Genomic DNA, 18430 nt, shown 5'->3' on the forward strand with positions numbered 1-18430 from the left:
TAACTAAGCTTAGATATTCGCATTCTTTAAATCGATATTTATTGATATGTTTATATGAAAATTTTATGAAAAATCAAAATTTAAAAATCTCATAACTAAGCCAAAAATGGATTAATTTCAATTCGGAAAGCATTCGTATGCTAATTTTTAGACTAAAATTATTCTAAAATAGTTATTTTCTTCAGTGTACCAGGCTTTGCGGGAAATGGCCAAGTTCGAGATGCTGATGGCTGTGCCGGTGCGTGTTTGTGAAGTTTTGCAAATTGCGAGAGCACACACACTCCCGCACACACACACACACACACACTCTTGTCGTTGGTGGACAATGATAGATTAGCCTCCGTCCCCGTCCCCTGGTCCCCACTCTTTTCCTTACAATCTCTTTTGGCCCTCTTTTTTGGCCTCTCCTCGTATGCGCTCGAGAAAACTTCAATTGGCAGTGCCAACATTTCTTACAACAAAATTAAACTGTAATTGAAAAAGTCAATTAAAAAGTTTCGCATTTTGTTCTCAATGAGAGAGAGTCAGACATTCCTTTCTCCTATCCTTTTCCTGCCCTCAATGCATCCCGCAAAAAAAGCAAAAAATAAAAAGGATGTTTGACGCAGAAGGCCGCCTGCGGGCATGCAACGGAAAACAGGAAAGGGAAAGGGTGGAAAAGTGAAAACTTTACAACCTTCCTCCAGTTCCTCCCATTCCGCCGCCTCCGCGGCCATTTGATCCTTTTGGGAATCCCCACGGACTTGCGGATTGAGACTTTCAGAGAGAGGATAGCCATGTGTCAATTAGCGTGCAGTTTCGTTTAAATGCGTTTTTGAAGGGAACTAAGGAAGTACTTTTTGCTGGAAGAAAACCATAGAAAAAAGAAAGATATTGGTTGAATATTTAATATTTAGTTTAATTATTTTTGTATCCTTTTATTCATCGATATGGATTTGTAATTTTTCTGAAATATTCCTTGTAAATAATAAAGTTTAACAGCAGCACTTCGCAATAATTTTTATAGTTTCTTTCTATAAATAAACCATCAATAAACTGGGGGGAAATTGATATACCAAAATTATCTTTTTTTTACGCTCACCATATTTATTAGTCCCAATAAAAGTATTATTTATAGCGAGAGAGTTGTATCGATATCTCGATTGCAACTAAATCTGATTTGAGTTGCAGAGGAAACCCAAGGATTTATTTACAAATAAAGTATTAATTTTTAAGGGTAAAATATTGTATAATTTGGCAACATTTTTTATCTCTGCCTGAGATGTCTAAAAAATAAAATTAAAGGCTTCTCCCCCATGAAAGCCATCGTAAATTAAGCACGTTTACTGGCATTTTAGAGCAGACAAAGATGGATCTATTCAGGCCGGAAGTGAGTTTTTCGTGCTCGGTATTTCTTCCCTTGAAAAACATTTATTTAAAAATGCAACAAGCATCGTTGGGTACATTTTTTTTTTGTTGCTAGTTTTTGGCGTTGCTCCTCTGTTTTTCTGTGCGCTTTTTTCCGACTCGAAATCGATAGAAGCTATGAAAAAAAGGGTGGCGAACTGGCAGCCAAAAATGCCAAACAAATTGATTGGAATCGAAAACGAAGCGCAAACGAAAACGATTCGAATGATTGACTGACTGACTGACTGACTGGCTGACTGATGGATGGATGGACGGACAAAATATGATGGCTTATGGTGGAGCTGGTGAAACGTAACCAAGGGACCCGTGAAAGGGAACGTGGGCGTTTCACCTTTGATTCCTTTGAGGGGGCCCCGCAAAAAACATTTTAGCCAGGAATTTAATTTGATTGCCGCTCTCATAACTGAATGAATGAATAAACGTCGGTGGACGACAGCCATTTGTGGTGCTATTTCTATTTTTCATTTCGTTTTTTTCTCTCTCTTTGACGAATGCAATTACGCAATGCGACTGCAATGCAAATTCCCCGTCGATTGTTGCTCCGCGTCGATGTGTCCGTGTTGGTGCCCATTGTTGTCTTCCCTGCTCAGTCATCGAAAATGCATTTGGCATTATTTGCCGGCCGCTGCCCTGAGGAGACATCCGCCTCCGCATCTCCACATCTCCACATCTCCATTCGCATCCTCGTCGTCATCCTCATCCTCATCCCGAATCCATTCAAATCGAATCGAGGAGTAGAATCGAGCTGGAATCGCATCGAATTGAATGCATTGCAAGTGCTCCGCTTGCCCGGCAGCACTTCCTGTGCACTGGAAAAAAAACAGAACAAATAGTTCTAAGTTAAGGCATATATCAAGGTCTGGCAGGATAATTCATAAAGGAATTTTGTGTGTAACAGGTATGACATTTAGAGAGTGATTTAGGTTCCTTAATCGTACGCTGCTGCGTTCTATGATATACTATATAGTTTAAAGAGATATTTGGATCTTTGGCAGCCTACCAAATCATATCGTTTTTACAATTAACCTGGCTGTGTTAATAATGCCTTGAATCACAAAAAAGGAGATCAAATTCCATAAATTGTAACTATGTTTCTTTGAATAGTTAACATGATTTGTTCAAAAATTAACAATTACATATATTGATATTGAGAATTTTGTCGACAAATCAAAATTTAAAAATCTCATAACTAAGCCAAAAATGCATTAATTTCCATTCGGAAAGCGTTCCATTGTTCATTTTTAGCAGGTTAATAAAACTGCATACTCCATTTAAAATGTGAATTTTTGGCCGATTTTTGCAAATTTTCATGATGTAACCTTTTTCCTTTTTTCCAGAAAATGGAAAATTTCTGAAAAAAAAATTTTCGCCCAGATATAGCTAGGAAGATTCGCCTGTTGATGCTGATCAAGAATATATATGTATGTTTTATAGGTTTGGAAATGACTCCTTCACTAAGTTGCATCCTTATTACTGATATTGTAATGCCATGCAAGGGTATAAATATTGAAAATATTACCTTGGAAGGGAAATTCTGTACAAAATCGAATGAGACTTTGTCATAGTTATTAGAAAGTAGAATTTATTCGATTCCCGCCGTGTAACCGCCACAATGGCCAACGGAGGCTACAAAACCCGCAGCTCACAATGCAACTCATGGCTTCGATGAATCGGCGAACTCGACGTGTTTATTCACTGCATTTCCTGTTGATATTCAACAAATGTCAGCGCTCTCCACTCGCGGGTGTCCCTTCCCCCTGACTGTCTCTGAATTTCTGAAGGAAACAGGAAGCGCATTTGCAGAGCTTTGGCAGCGCAGTTTGCAGAAGGAAGTGGTTGTGAAGGGAGGAGAGGCAGGAGCAGGAGCAGGAGCAGGAGCAGGAGCAGGAGCAGGAGCAGGGAGCCAGAAGCCTGGAGCTATGCATTGATTTTTCCACATATTGTTGGCAATTGAATGCTATGCTGTGTGCTTTCTAAGGCTGCCTTAAAATATTTTAAAAAATGTTTCAAAAATAGTACCCATTTGCAGGAACTATAAGTTTATATTTTCAAGTGGGAATACATATGCCTTGAACAGTACTTCAATTTGAGGTTGTATCAAAGTTAACTTTAATAATTTGCTAATCAAATTTCCCAAGGTTTCGTTCTGTCCATTGCCTTGTTGATTAAATCTGAAATATAATTGAACTTATCTGGTTAATGTTGGACATTAGCAAACCTCGAGTGTAGCTATGGACTTGCCAAGTCAGCAGATCCTGCCAACCTCCTTCCTTCCTTCTTCCTGGCCCCGAAGGCCAGTTTCGTTTGAGTGCAAATTAAATTTTCATAAATATTTCTCCATCTTTGGCAGAGTTTTAAGCTGTAGAGCAAAGTTTGTGCAGTTGTTGCATCAGCATCAGGACCTCGTCCTCGTCATCGCCTCGCTCTGTGGTTCCTTTTGCATTTCGCCACAAAACATGGTGCCAGTGGAGAGCACGTTGGTGGGTGAGGACTGAGGAGTGGCTAGCGGTTACCCCGCCAGGGTGAGGTGCAGTTCAAGTGAAACATAAAAAAAATGTCAACTAAAAAAAAATGTTTTATGCATGGACAAACCACAACAAAGCGCGTAAATGTCATTTCCTTTTCGACTAAAAGGATACTTTGAAATTGAAATTGTGGTATTTTTCACACACACACAGAGAGTGTCAGACACGACCTGCCTTGCTACCCTTAGCGTTACCTTTTCCGATCTAGAACTGAAGCTAGTTCCTTTGAAACAGTTTTTTCTAGGCAGTTTTTGTTGCTGTTTTTATTTCGCCTTTCTGCATGGTGCGGTGGCCATCGAGCGATTTAAGTGGCAGCCCTCAAAGGCTCCCAGGGATTGGGGCAAGGACACGGAGAGCTAAAACTATGACTTGCATATAAAGCTAGATAAAAGTTCATCGGTAACCTTACTATAGGTTGGAAAGAAAGAAATTACCTTAGCAGAAGGGCATTATAACATCATAACTATATAGATTAATACGAATTGTACATATTTTCTCTCCCTGCATCCTGTAGAGAAACCACCGAGTGTCCCAGAGCCAGGAAGCAATGGCGTTGACACTGCCATTGATGTGGCAAAACGACAAAATGGCCAATGGCCAATGGCCACTGTGCAATATTGTGGCAATGGCATACTTTGCGGCTAATTACGCCTGACGAATAGGCGCTAAAGGGGCAAGGAAGAGTCAAGGGGGACCACTGACCATCTCAACCCTCTAAAGGGGATCCCTATGGCAACGAAACATCAGGCTTTTATGGCACACTTACAAGGACCAAAGGGGGAAAGGGCTTTCAATTAGGAAGAAGCTTACGTGACACAGAAGGCACTAGGTACTTGCCAGGAATCACACTTTTGTCTCAAGCAGAACTTAGAAAGAGGCTAAAAAGGTGGACTAAGATGCAGTCTTAAAGAGAATTAAATATAGGTTAACATTTAATATTAAATTTAAGATTATTACAATCTTTATTGCTTAAATTAAAATAATGAGCAACCCTAACCAAGGAATAACCACTGTAAACCAATAGAGCAAGTGACTCCCAAAGCTGCCGAGGAAACCCACTGACATCACAAGCGACTAAACATCAGAATTGAGTGAGGGGAGAAGGGGAAGCGAATGCATTTTCCAACTGACTGCGCCGCACTCAATGGGAAAACTGGGGAAAAAGGGTGTACGGTTGGAAAGTGCCACAGGCTGATTCTCACGCCTCCATTGCCCGAGTTACCCCGCCTCAAGACCCTGCCAATTATCGGCATTTTGCATTCGGAATTTGGAAATTTTGTGACCAAGTCAGAGGCAGAGTCAGGGACAGAGACAGAGTCAGAGACAGGGGCAAGGCCCCATGAATTATAATGCTGGAAAACTTTCGAGCGACAGAATTGTTGAGTTTGGATTTGGCACTTGGAATCCAGCTTCCTCCGGCTCAGCTCAACTCTGACCTCCTCATTGTAGACCCAGAAAACTGGAGCAAAAGCTCTACTAAAATATTCATCCGTGTGGTGACAATTATGCCATGAAAGTCCTAAAAAGGAAATTGCAAATAAGCCAGCAAATGCAATTGCAATTTAAAAGAAAAATATGCATTGTTTGAGCATGCTTATACATAATCACTCTTTCACATTATTGCAAGGGTCTGACTTAAAACATAATACCATTCTGTGACATTTTATATGACAATTTCTGCGACAAAGCAAAGCTTAAAAATCTCATAACTAAGCCAAAAATGCATTAATTTCAATTCGGAAAGCGTTCCATTGTTCATTTTTAGCAGGTTAATAAAACTGCATACTCCATTTAAAATGTGATTTTTTGACAGATTTTTGCAAATTTTCATGATAACCCCTTTCCTTTTTTCAGAAAATGGTAAATTTCAGAAAAAAAATTTTTTCGCCCACATATAGCTAGAAAGATTCGCCTGTTGATGCTGATCAAGAGCATAATGAGCATAATGTTTTATTTGTCGATATACATCCCCAACGATCCTAAAAGCCATTCATTTATTGCTATTGTAAAATAAGAATTAATGACCAGACTATGCTTGTGTATAAAATCTGTTGCAATTTTTTGTTGTTAGTTGTTATCTTCACTAAAATTTCTTTCCGTGCACTTGCAATGTGCCTAAGTGTGTGGGTTCAGAGGGGTTTTCCTGCTGGTTGGGATGAGGATATAAATTGGTCAAACCGCAAACACAAAAAGACACAAATCAGCCATTCGCCGCAGGCTGCACGCCGCCAAGAAGAATGCGAAGAAGACAACAGCCGGCAGAAAAGCGGAAAAGCGTGGAGAAAGCGGGGAAAACTTTTACGAGGGCCGCAATGAGCGGCGAAAAGTTTGCTTTACGACAATTATGGTAAGAGCGGCGGGAATGAGGGATGCCGCGACCAACGACGACAAAGTTCAATTACGGTCAACACAAATTGTTTCGCAATTTGAAAACACATTTTCATAGTTTTTCCCCCTGCAGCTTCAGGATAATGAGGGACTGCTGCACCCACCCTCCTCAAGCTGCTGGAGGCCGCAAAGTATGCAATGAAAGAGCACGCACAAGGATTTTAATCGTGATTTGCGCATATTGCGTAAAATTGAATTTTCAAGTAACCGAAAAGTTGCCTTCAGTAAATGGGCGGCAGGCCAAGAGATTTCTCAATTTCTCGAGTTCTTGGAATGTGAACAAGAGTGTGTGTTGACAGCGTGATTTTGTGGGTTTGGAAGTTAGCAACGATCTTTGGGAACAGGAAAGAGCTCACTCTTTAAGGTTGGAAGCAGCGAACCCTTGGTAAATAAGGTCTATCTACCTCTATTAGGGCTCGATTTATACCCCTTACTCTCCCCAGTTATACGCTCATGAAGCTCCCTATCATAGTTTAATCTGCATGAGCCCCGCCTGACCACAAATCACGCTCCCATCTCCTTTCGAGTCTCCGCAAACCGGCAATGACAGTTGCAGTTGGTCAACCACTCAGGGCTGATGTGTGTGCGTGTGTTTACATGTTGTGCCAGCATCCCTTTGAATCCCCGAGTCCTGCATCCGCTTACCAACTATTTGCTTTGCCTTAATTGTGGTCAGCTAAAGGGGAGGAGCAGAGGGAGCTCCAAGGAGCAGCCAAGCCAGGACCAGGCAAGTGACAGGCTAACAGGCGAGCTTACATCACCAAGTCCTGTCCACGTTGTAGAGCAATCCTTTGCAGGGAGGTTGGTTGTTCTGCCATTATTATTATTATGATTATTATTATTATTTTTTTTAAACACGTTTTTAATTTCATTCAAAATTCATGGCCTGCAGTTTCTGCGGAGCAAGCAAGGACCTGCCCCTCAATGTTGCAATTGAATTCGCCACGCTGGCAAATAGCTTTATTCCGGTCTGGCGCAAAATTCAATTTGCCGCGGAGCTCCTTTAATATGCGGCGTGTCTTAGGCATTGTCTTCTCCGTCTCCTTTCCGACTCCCCTACAAATTGGAGAGGATTCGCCTCTAAGCGGATTTCAAGCTGTGTTCCTGGTCCTGTTTCCTGGCCAATTCTCTGTACCCTGTACCCTGAACTCTCTGGCAAAAGGCCGTTTTAATTTAATATTCATAAGCAGCAGTTAATGAAAAGCACTTGAAGACATCGAGGAAATCCAGGATAGGGAAACAGGACATGTGTGGCAGGGCATGGCAGGGCAGGACATGACAGGAGTTGGGGGACCAGTAATATCATGCGATATTGCGTTGCTATAATAAAATGTCAAATATGTTTGACGCAATTTAACCGCAACACAATCTCGCCAGGGCTCTCCAGCTCTCCAGCTCTCCAGCGCCACTTGGCGACGCTTAAGGACCCTCAAGGCTGCCAGGTGGGATGTGCGAGGCAAAGGACATGACAGGTGGGGGGAAATGGGGACTGCGACAACGTCGATGGCCGACGCAACATGGCAGGTAAAATGGCAATTGCGGGCTTCAGTTACCCATTGCAGATGTCCCGGGAAACAGAGACCATTCCGGAGAAGAAGAGGGTGCTTTCCCTGGTGGAGATCGAGGCGACTGAAGGGTCACAGATGCTTTCAATACCCTTTTGTAGCTTCAAGAACAAGTGCCAGCTGTTATAGTAGACTTTTCAGATTTAAAAATTTAAAAATTAGTACATAAACTCTTTTAAATTATTTACAAGAGGTACCTGGAGGTCGGTAAACCCTCAGAAATCTTAAATGCTATCGCTTTCTCGCGCTGCTGTTATTGTTATTAGCATAAAATGTGTACGTGAGACGCTGGGCGCATTCAAACTCAGAGGCCAATCTTAAAGAGACAACACTAACCCAAGCAAGGACCCAAAGAGCCAGGTGAATTGGGGTTTAAAAAAAAGAGGGCCAAAGTCAATGTATCGATTTTTGTTCGTCTGCTGGCAGAGTGCATTTTTCACCTTCCTCCAATCGAAGACAAAGGCGCCATTTGAGTTGTGGCTGCAATGAGATATATATATATCTAGCAAGGATATCGAGCAAGGATGCAGAAGGGGAAAAGAAAAAGGGACACGAAGAAGACCTTGTCCCTGTGGCCATTCAGTCATCTAGGCAGCCAGGCAGCAAAACAGTCAATAAAAGTCCACTTACATTTCCTGGCGACATCTCAATTATTTTCCCTTCTCTCTCACACACACACACACACGGGAAGGAGCAAGGTGTTCACCTTTCGGAAGGAGATGTCCTTCGAAAGGTACATTTCTGGCTTTGACATCATCGAAATATTCGCTATGCAATGATAATTCCAATTAAACTTTCAGGCAATCGGGGGCATTCATAAATTCTTCACTTTATCCCTTAGAGAATTGATAATTTTGAGGTGGCAAAGGGTAAGCCAATTTAATTGATTAATTAACGTGGAAAAGACTGGGGGGGGGGGAAGCAATGAAAATCACCGCGAATCGTGAGTGAATTAAATGCTCAATAATAACATAAATTTGTGATGAGACTTTAAGAACCGCAGGGTGTATTTATTTCTGATAGCTTAATCTAGTTCCTGGGGGAAAATCAAACACGACCGGGAAATGGCTTAATGAATGGCCTTCGAAATGGAAAACTGGGTGAAGCAGAGGCACGAGCAATTGGAAAACGAAGAAACGACTCCCCCGAGGAGCTCCAATTAAGCAAAAGGGAAACGGACACAACGGCCAAATCGCTTGGCTCCTTAGTCTGAAGTTGTGTTTCGAAAACACTCGAAATGAACAAACCCATTTCGGAGCAACTTAAGATGATTACCGGCCCCCAAGTCCGTGTCCGTGTCCGTGTCCATTTCTGGGAGACTTGAGAAGGGCGGCAATACAATTCCAAACAATTCATTTTGGCAAGCGCGCGGATTTCTTTCGCCTCGCTGGGGATAAAGCAGAAACGGAGAATTAGGGAAGCTGGATAAAGGAGCCGGAGCAGGAGCAGGAGCAGGAGCAGGAGCAAAACCTGATGCCGGGGTAAAACGCTGGGAATCCCGTCAAGCTGGCATAATCTGCTCTTCTCGCCGCATTCTCCGCTTGCTTATTTGCATAAAATAATTGAAAGGCGAAATTTAAAAGAATCAACAAAGGCGAAAAGCAGGAAGAACGCAAAGCGCGAAAAACAGAGGAACGCACTCGAGAAAATCCCCAGAAAAACAGAGAGAACGGGACTCGCAGGACTCGCACAAAGGATAACGGTCAAGTGAGCGCGGCTGCAGTGCAGAGCACCTCCGCCGAGTGCACTAATTACGCCGGATGCATGGCCTGCCAGGTGAAAAAAGAGTTTACACTTGGAAAAATACAGGCTAGATAGTTTCATTGTATAAATTATCCCAAGATCTGATTACTCTTAAAAAATCCACAAAAAAAGAAATAATTATAATAATAATAAACAAGGACTACTTATTTAAATTATTAATATTATTGTACCTTGCATGGTATATTAATTTTAGTCAAAAGCTCAAAACGCAGTGAAGGAATGGTTTCCGACCCTACAAATCATATATATTCTTTTTCTGAAAAAAAGGAAAGGGGTTACATCATGAAAATTTGTATAAATCGTCAAAAAATTCACATTTTAAATGGAGTATGCAGTTTTATTAACCTGCTAAAAATGAACAATGGAACGCTTTCTGAAATTAATGCATTTTTGGCTTAGTTATGAGATTTTTAAATTTTGATTTGATGTAAAATTTTCATATAAAAATATGGTTAATTCCGATATAAAAATGGTATTGCACCTTCAGTCGGAAGCATAAAAGAAAGTGAAGGAGTCATTTCCGATCCTACAAATCATATATATTCTTGACCAGCATCAAAAATAATACATTTTTGTAAATTTTTTATAATTTTCATTTAGGAAAGCTAGTAAAATAATGCCAAAAAAAGGGGTTCCCCCCAAGAGTATTACCCATTCTAGAATTGTGCCCAGTGGAATTTACAAATGTCCTGTCCCGCCATCATCATAATGGGAGGATCTTTGGCTTCGTTTTGTTTTTCCGTTTTGTTTGCTCTCGACGGGAATCACGATTGTTGCCTCCTGCCGATTGACTAATTGGCCAGGAGAAGGCGGAGCAGCAGCAGGAGAAGAGGTGCCACAGGAAGGAACCGACGAGGAGGAGCAGCCTGCTCCAAGTGTCGAGGCAAATCATTCACTTATTCAATTTGCCAACGATGCGAATTCGATTCGATTAAATTGCGACTCTGGCCTGTGACTGTGATGCCACCGTGCAATTAGTTGGCCAGAACAGAACAGAACAGAACGGAACGGAACAGGAGGCAGCACTCCACTCAAAGGATGCTGATGCAATCTTCAACGTCCAATTGAATGGAATTAAATCGAGCATGCTGCTGGGGTAATAATAATAACCCGTCTCTACACGTGTCCCTCATCCAACGCTCGTTATGTGTCCATCGATGCTCATAATTGAGTTAACTCTGTGTGACTGCTGCAATCACTGCATCATCCTGCTGCTGCTCCTCCTCCGTCTCCTGCTGGTATCGCTTAATTGACAGCGACGTATTTAAATGGAAATGCCCCGATGATGGACAACAGATGGGGACGTCGTCGGGATGTACAAAATGTGATTTTATTGCCACGTTCACACAGCTAGCTGCTCCTCGGGGCACTATTCAGAGCAGAGATGCTCTTTGCTTTTGGCTCCTATTTGGTCTTGATCGATTTTCAAGCTGAAAGTTTAAATAATTTAGATAGAGAGATATTTTAGATAATTATCGCTATCAATAATAATGTTCTCAAAACATTATCAGCTGCATAAATAGTTATATAGTCATTCCCATTGCGATGTCACCTATCGAACCTCAGTCCGATCATCTCTGGCTGCTATCTCTGTCGCCTGACAATTGTCGTTTCATCAACTTAATTGAATCTGCCCTTCCAAGCGTGGTGTATCAGGGACACGAAGGAATGTGGGGGGATCGGCTACAGGTACATAAGTAAATCCTGGTGTCAGGTGTGGCGGAGTATTGCTTGCTCAGCGCCAGGCAGGAAGCCTTTGTAATTTAAATTCCCTGTCGGGATTGCTGATGCGGCTCCTCCTTCTCCTCCTCCGAAGACAACGCCGAAATAAACGTAAGGTAAACGACATAACGCATACTTTTTTAATTATGCAAAGAGCCGGAGGGAGGAGTCTCCAGTCTCCAGTCTCCGGGAAAGCCAAGTGTCGAGAGCCAGAAGCCGGGAGCTGATTGATTGACGACAAGCTTCACTTCGAAGGAAACAATTGGTGATGAGACGGGGCCAAGAGGAGCGAGAGTGATGCCGGGCCTGCTCCCCAGCGGAAGCGTAAATCTGGGCAAGCCCGCTAATGGCTTCCAATCCTCCTCCTCCTCGGATGCTGAGCCCTTCGCCGGCACAACTATCGATGTCGCGGAGCAGCCATTACACTCACTGGAGGCAGTGAGCTCCTCCTTATTCTGCTTCCGTTCTTCTTCGGAATCTTTAAGCTCTGCAGAAAACCATGACCAGGAATCTCTTTGCTTCGTTAATGGCCATGGCGGAGATTTAACAAAAGATGAAACTTTAAGGGACAAACGGCAGTCCATTTAAAGGTTGGGAAATAAATCAATATTTCACACGGTTTTTTACAAAGGGAATGCCTTTTCAGCAAAGCGCTTTCTTAAATTTCAACTATTTTGCATGGACTGAATATTTATAAATATATTCCTCTTGAACATAAACGATTGTATGTATGTATATTGGTTGAGAAAGTTGAGGTAATTGAAATGAATCATTAATAAATGAAAGTCTCAATGAACTTTGCTTTTAAGTGAATTTTTGCCCCTGCATTTAATACGTACTTTAACTAAAAAATATCTGTTAAAAGGATTTAAAGTTACACAATAAAATATAAATTATTATTTTTATTATTAAAAATATATATAATTTAGTTTTACTTGATTTTAACCATGTCTTCATTTGGTGAAACTGTTTAAACAAAAATAGTTTCTCCACTCTTTATTTTGGAGTGTAAAAATGTTTGTAACTGTGAAGGGAAAGCTTACACCCTTTTCTACTTATTGCTTTCTTATTTAATTTTTAGTAAATATTTTTTGTACTTTATTATTTGATTTTCGGTTATGCTGTACTTTTGATAACTCGGATTTATTTCGAATATCTTTGCCAAAAATAATCGATCTTGACGTGTTCATTGAGTTTTGTTTTATTTTTTGCAAGTTCGATGCTTTAAACATTAATTTTCATTCAATTTACTCTTCCCTTCCGGTGAATGCAATCGAATGGGATTCGATTTGCCGCGAACTAGGCTCCCCTTTGTCTCCACATCCTGACATCCTGGCATGAACTGCCTCTTCCTTTTGGGCCCCTTCTCGCTTATTGGCTCTTCCGGCAAACTGACTGACAAGTTTCGAATTTCCTGGCGCTTCCAATAATAATAACGCAGGACTCTCGCATCTCCCGAAGGGCTTCGCCGATATAGTACGTAGTGCATGGCCAAGGATTCGGGACAGTCCTCGAGGTTCTCGGGACTCGGGCGCAGCTAGACGCGAAAGAAGCTGGCTGTGCCTGCTTTTGGCTTCCTTAAGTCCGCACACATCGCTGCACATTTATTTCCGGCAAATTAGGCCCAGCACGGTCCGGGAATCCCACGCCTACGCAGGAGCAGGAGCTGGCATCTTGCAAGCCGCTTTGCGATTCAAACGTTGAAGTTGCTCATACGCCCCGGCGACCCAGACGACCTCAAGTCCCCGAAAGCCCCGAAGCCCTGGAGCCCAGAAACTCCGAAACCCTGAAACCTCCAAACCCCAACCGTTGTCAATCCGAAAACATGAAAATGATAACAGACAATTTATTGAAGCGCACACACAGAGAGAGCAAGAGAGGAAGGACATTCACAGGACACACCGCGTGGTCGCTCAAAAGTAGGCAATGCGAATGCGAATGGCCATGATTATTATGATTTGTCGATTCCCAGACTTCTTCTTCTGTTCTTCTCCTCCTGCTGCTCTTTCGACCTTCTATCAGTATGGGGTTTGTTTATTTATGGGCTGTCCATCGTTCTGCACGGCAAGAAATCAAGTGTCCCTGCCTTGAGAGTTGCCATTTCGTGGATCGGAAATCAAATAAAACACTTGACAGTCCTTAAACGAACTCTGAAAAGGATAATTTGCTGGATTTTTGACTTTATTCAAAGGATTCTATGGTTACCTGAGGCACTTAATAAGTCAGACACTTGTGAGAACTAGAATACAAAATGGAATAACAATTTAAAATCTCCCTCGAACTTTTTTTGATAAATCTTCTTCTCAATGTCATATCTCTGCTTAGATTTCTAGTAACTCTAGTACCTCCCCTTTATTTAAATGTACTCCCTCTGTTTTATTAGGCCCCAATTCCCGACCAGAATTCAATCCATTATCCTTGCAGGCGCACACACTAGTACCGGATTTCCTTTTCGTGACAAACACGCAGCTCGCGCTCTTGAAAACGAAGCTATTTTGCATGTTTTTGATTTTATACGCACGAGGGGAATCCCCGGCATCTGGAAGATGGAAGATGGAAGAGGTTAGGCAGCGGGCAAAGGTCGTAGGAGAGCTCCCAGAGGCGGCCGCCATCAACAGCTTAGCAGCCCGTGTCAATGGGTTCTCGGCGCGTGAGAATTTGTTGCCCTGCAAGCTTAGGGGTTGGCAGGACGAAGGAGAAGGAGATGGAGAAGGAGTCCTGCGCTCACCTGAGCCACATACATCACCGTCTAGCCCCAGCTCCAGGAACTCCCCGACACGGGGCCCATGTTTAGTAGACAGTTTTATTTACGCTGATGGCCATAAATATTTGAATTACAATATAATATTTAAGACCAAAGCCAGAGCTCAGCTCAGCTCAGCTCCTCCGCCTAGCTTCTTTCCGGGAAGCGGAAAGAGTGAAAGATTTATGGCCGCCGCAAATCTACGCCAGCCACTTAATGCATTTTAATTTATTAAGCTGTCAATCTGTCAGGAAGAGCGGAGGATCCGAGGAGCAGTCGCACACCTGGCCACGTCGCACATGTGACTTGGATTGAGATTGGGCCTGCGAAGAGTTATGAGACTCCTCGTGGACACGAACCTGGCATCCAAGTTGACTGCATTAGCGGAGCCACAAGTTACTTTCTCCGATGAGAGCCCGATGTCGTTGCTTGCCAGTCACTTGTCGCCAGTCATTCCGTCAGTAGTCAGCAGTCCTCGCCGGACTTCAGCCAAATGTCCAATTTCAATTAGTGATGCAGAGCAGCAGCTCCTGGACCAGCAGAGCTTACAGCAGGAGACACACGCAGGCCAAAGTGTGTCCTTGCGCCCGCCGCCGCCTACACTGGGAAACCGAAATGGTGATTGACAACCACAACAAAAGGAGGATCCGTGTAAAGAAAATATATATAAATATAAACAAGAGATAGATCCAACTTTGAAAAGCCGAAGTTTGTTTGCCCTAGAAGTTTGTAATCGGTTCAGGAAATTAGAATTTGAAATTTATCATAACTACATAAAAACATCATTAATTTCAATTCGGAAAAATATCCTATGCTACTTCTTACAAGGTTAATAAATCTGCATACTCAATTTTAAAATTGCAAAAATTTGAAATTTTTCAATTTTTGACAATTTTAACGATGTAACCCCTTTTAAAATTTTTAAAATTTAAAAAGTAACCCCTTTTAAAATTTTTAAAATTTAAAAATTTAAGGTAAAAATAAATTTTGTCAGGATATAGCTACAAAGATTCGCCTGTTGATGCTGATCAAGAATATATATGATTTGTAGGGTCGGAAATGTCTCCTTCACTTTCTTTTAAGCTTCTGACTGAAGGTGCAATACCATTTTTATAGCGGAATTAACAATATTTTATTTTTTAAATTTTACGACAAATCAAAATTTAAAAATCTCATAACTAACCCAAAAATGCATTAATTTCAATTCGGAAAGCGTTCCATTGTTCATTTTTAGCAGGTTAATAAAACTGCATACTCCATTTAAAATGTGAATTTTCGGCCGATTTTTGCAAATTTGCATGATGTAACCCCTTTAATTTTTTTTAGAAAATGGGAAATTTCTGAAAAAAAAAATTTTCGCCCGGATATAGAAAGATTGAGCTTCTGACTGAAATGTAATACCCTGCAAGGCTACACAAATAAAAGCACATTCTATTTTTGCAGTGCATTCCCAAGAGGTAATGCAGGGTCAAAAATTAATTGAATGATTAATATAAAAATGGAAACTATTAGTATATTAAATCAAGAAGAAAGCAAAATGTTTAAGAAAATAAAAAGTGAGAATGCTTAATGAGAAATAAGGAACGAGAAATTCTTTAAAGTCGAATCACAAATAAAAATGTGTGAAATCCCTTTAGATACATTTTTTCTTCTAAATTATCCTGCTTAAAGGAAAAATTACTTTATATTGCTTTAAAAAAGTTACAATTTTAAAATTGAATAAAATTTAGATTGAAATGTACTATTTCCCTATGAAATTTTGAAGATGAATTTGCATTTTGAAAAAGAAGAACAATTAAATTACTTCAATTCAAAATGTATCAGTTACAAAGAACTTAAAGCAAAAAAAAACTGATATTCCTTTCCTAAATTGTTTGTAAATGTTACATTTTTTCGATATATCGAAATATTATGTTTCCTATTATTTTGCAAACATTTTGCGACTTAATATTTTGCTATTTTAATAGGTTTATTGTTCATATTTATAGTTTTTGCAGTGCATTCGGCAGTGCAGAACAAACAACCTGCTGGCTGGCTGTCTGGCTGTTTAAATATGAGCAACAGATTAAAACTTAATTTAAAGTTGACCCTGCCCGCCCTGGGTTTCGTGTTTCCACTTCAAGTTTAATTAATATGTTAAGCCCGTAAAAGCCGCATCGGTAAACTAACCCCAGGAGCCAGGACTTGAGCCTGGGTCTCCTCCCCTGTTGCGTGCGTGTGTTTGTTTTTTGTTGTTCCCAGGATCCTCTTTCCCCTCCATAATATTCCCCTTCTCGTCGGCAAACACAAAAGGCTTCGGGGGGACACACAAATAGAGCCGGATCCGGATTCGGATTCGGATCCAGGACTCTGAAGAGGGAGAAGCTGGAGGAGATGATGCTTGGATGGTTGGATGGAGCATCTTGAACGCCGGCTTACATGTGTAGCTGGGAGGACTGCTTGTGAATACCAATTGTCTGGCAGTTTCCTGCCAAGTTCTACTTACATTTCATCTGCGTGTGCAGTGTTAATCCGCAAAAATCGGTTCTATATATGCTACTAGAGCGATGACTATATGCTATATGCAACCGCGTGCTATATGCTTCCCTCTGCATTGTCTCTAATGCGTGCTTAAAGCGCATTTCCAGCGTTTCGAGCACCGCAAGCTTGTCTGCACGGTTGAGTGCGTACAGCTGTGGTCACATTGCTAGCACTTTTTAATCAAATATATTAATAAAAGTATTTTCAAGCCATAGCCAAGGATCTCCATGTTACCCAATCACTTTCACACTGAATTCTTTATAAAGTATAGGTATAAGTGGACCTATTTAAGCCACCGCTGCTGTGACTACATGCCAAAATGCAGCAACAAAGCTGGCACAAAGCGTGTTCGCCACTCGACAACAAATGCGCTGTAATTTGAGGCGACAAGTGTGCAAAACGCAAAATTTAAATGCATTTCACGCACTGCGGCTGACGCACAGCACCGCCACGCCCCCTCCCCCCGCCTCCACTAATCCCGGAAAATCCGCGGAATGTCCACCACCAACTGTCACGTCAAGTGACAGCGGCCTGTCGCCGCCAGCCAGTGCCCACTGTGGCTGTGCTGCACTCGAAACGCATCAGCATCCAGCACTTGACCAATTTACACGAGGATTTCAATTAAACAGGGAACAGGCGCACGCACCGCCCAAGTGTCCTTTGTTAGGCATTTTTTATGGCCGTGCTTATCAGCCGAAATGGAGCAGCAATTAGAGCGAAACAGTGATTTATCTAATTAGCTGCGGAAGGACACGCGAAGGACTCCACCATAAAAGCACAAATTCGGACAACTCTGCACCTGTCTTTGTTGCCTGAAGAGGATTCAAGGAGTCACGCACACTGGCTAAGGAGCATTCGAAGCATAAAACTTTTTGGACGTTGCTATTAATATTTAATTTAATAATATTAAGTCAAAGCAATCTACAAAAGACTTGGTTATTTATTTTCCGTTTAAATTGGAATTTTTAAACTAAATTTCCTTTCCCTTCATATCCTTGACTATTTTTCCGTTATATAACTAGAGATTCCTTGGCCGAAAAATGTAGTTATTTAAACTAGAATACATTTTCCTTCAGTATTCAGAAATATGCAAATATCCTGCAAAAGAAAAGTCAACATTTTACAAGTTTTTCACACCATGTGCAAGGCGAAGGAATACATATACGAGTATGTATGAGAGAATATTAAAATCGCATTTTGCTTGAGGTGTTCGCTTTATAAAGCCATTAGGAACTATACAATGGGGAAGGCGGATGGGGATGGATCCCTGGATGGATACACGCCGCATGTGTCGGCTGTCGGCCGGCATTTTAACACTTTAATCATTGAAATGCAAATTCCGGGCACCGTTTTTGGGGCAAGACATGCGTCAGGCACTGGGCAGAAGAGCCGGCACATGTGTATGTTAACACGGCGCCGAGTGTGACACGCCCTCCTCCGGTTTCTGGAGAGGACAGCAGCAGCTCAGTAGTGTTCCTGGGATTTAGCATATTTGGAGGCCGCATTTCCCAGGCGCATTTTGAATTCAGAGCAGAGCAGAAGAGCAGCTCTCTCTCTCTCTTTCTCTACCCTTGAAATAATGGAAATGAGGGAAAACTTGGAGCGAATAAATTAACCTGCATCGCATTTATATTCGGAAGTAGTGGCCCGATGGAATGGCTTCTTTATTGCACGTAAATAAAGTCATAAAGTCATCATTACATGAGCGGCAACAAGGAGCAAGATTCTGCAGAAAGGAAGCTGCAATGTCAGGTCGAAGCACAAAGGACAAACTTTTGTGACCGCGATAAAAATTC

General features: G+C 41.6%; 2 protein-coding genes across 2 annotated transcripts in view; one reads left to right on the forward strand and one right to left on the reverse strand.

Moving 5' to 3' along the window:
* dock (SH2/SH3 adaptor protein dock) overlaps window positions 1–18430 on the forward strand; it is an 86571-nt gene that overhangs the window by 27087 nt on the left and 41054 nt on the right. The gene's annotated exons all lie outside the window — the stretch shown is intronic.
* The window catches only part of Pkg21D (Protein kinase, cGMP-dependent at 21D), a 202304-nt gene that overhangs the window by 10263 nt on the left and 173611 nt on the right, over window positions 1–18430 (reverse strand). The gene's annotated exons all lie outside the window — the stretch shown is intronic.

The sequence above is a fragment of the Drosophila serrata genome, unplaced genomic scaffold (genome assembly GCF_035046125.1).
Source record: "Drosophila serrata isolate PLE 108 unplaced genomic scaffold, ASM3504612v1 contig_240, whole genome shotgun sequence".
NCBI classification, from domain to species: Eukaryota; Metazoa; Arthropoda; class Insecta; order Diptera; family Drosophilidae; genus Drosophila; species Drosophila serrata.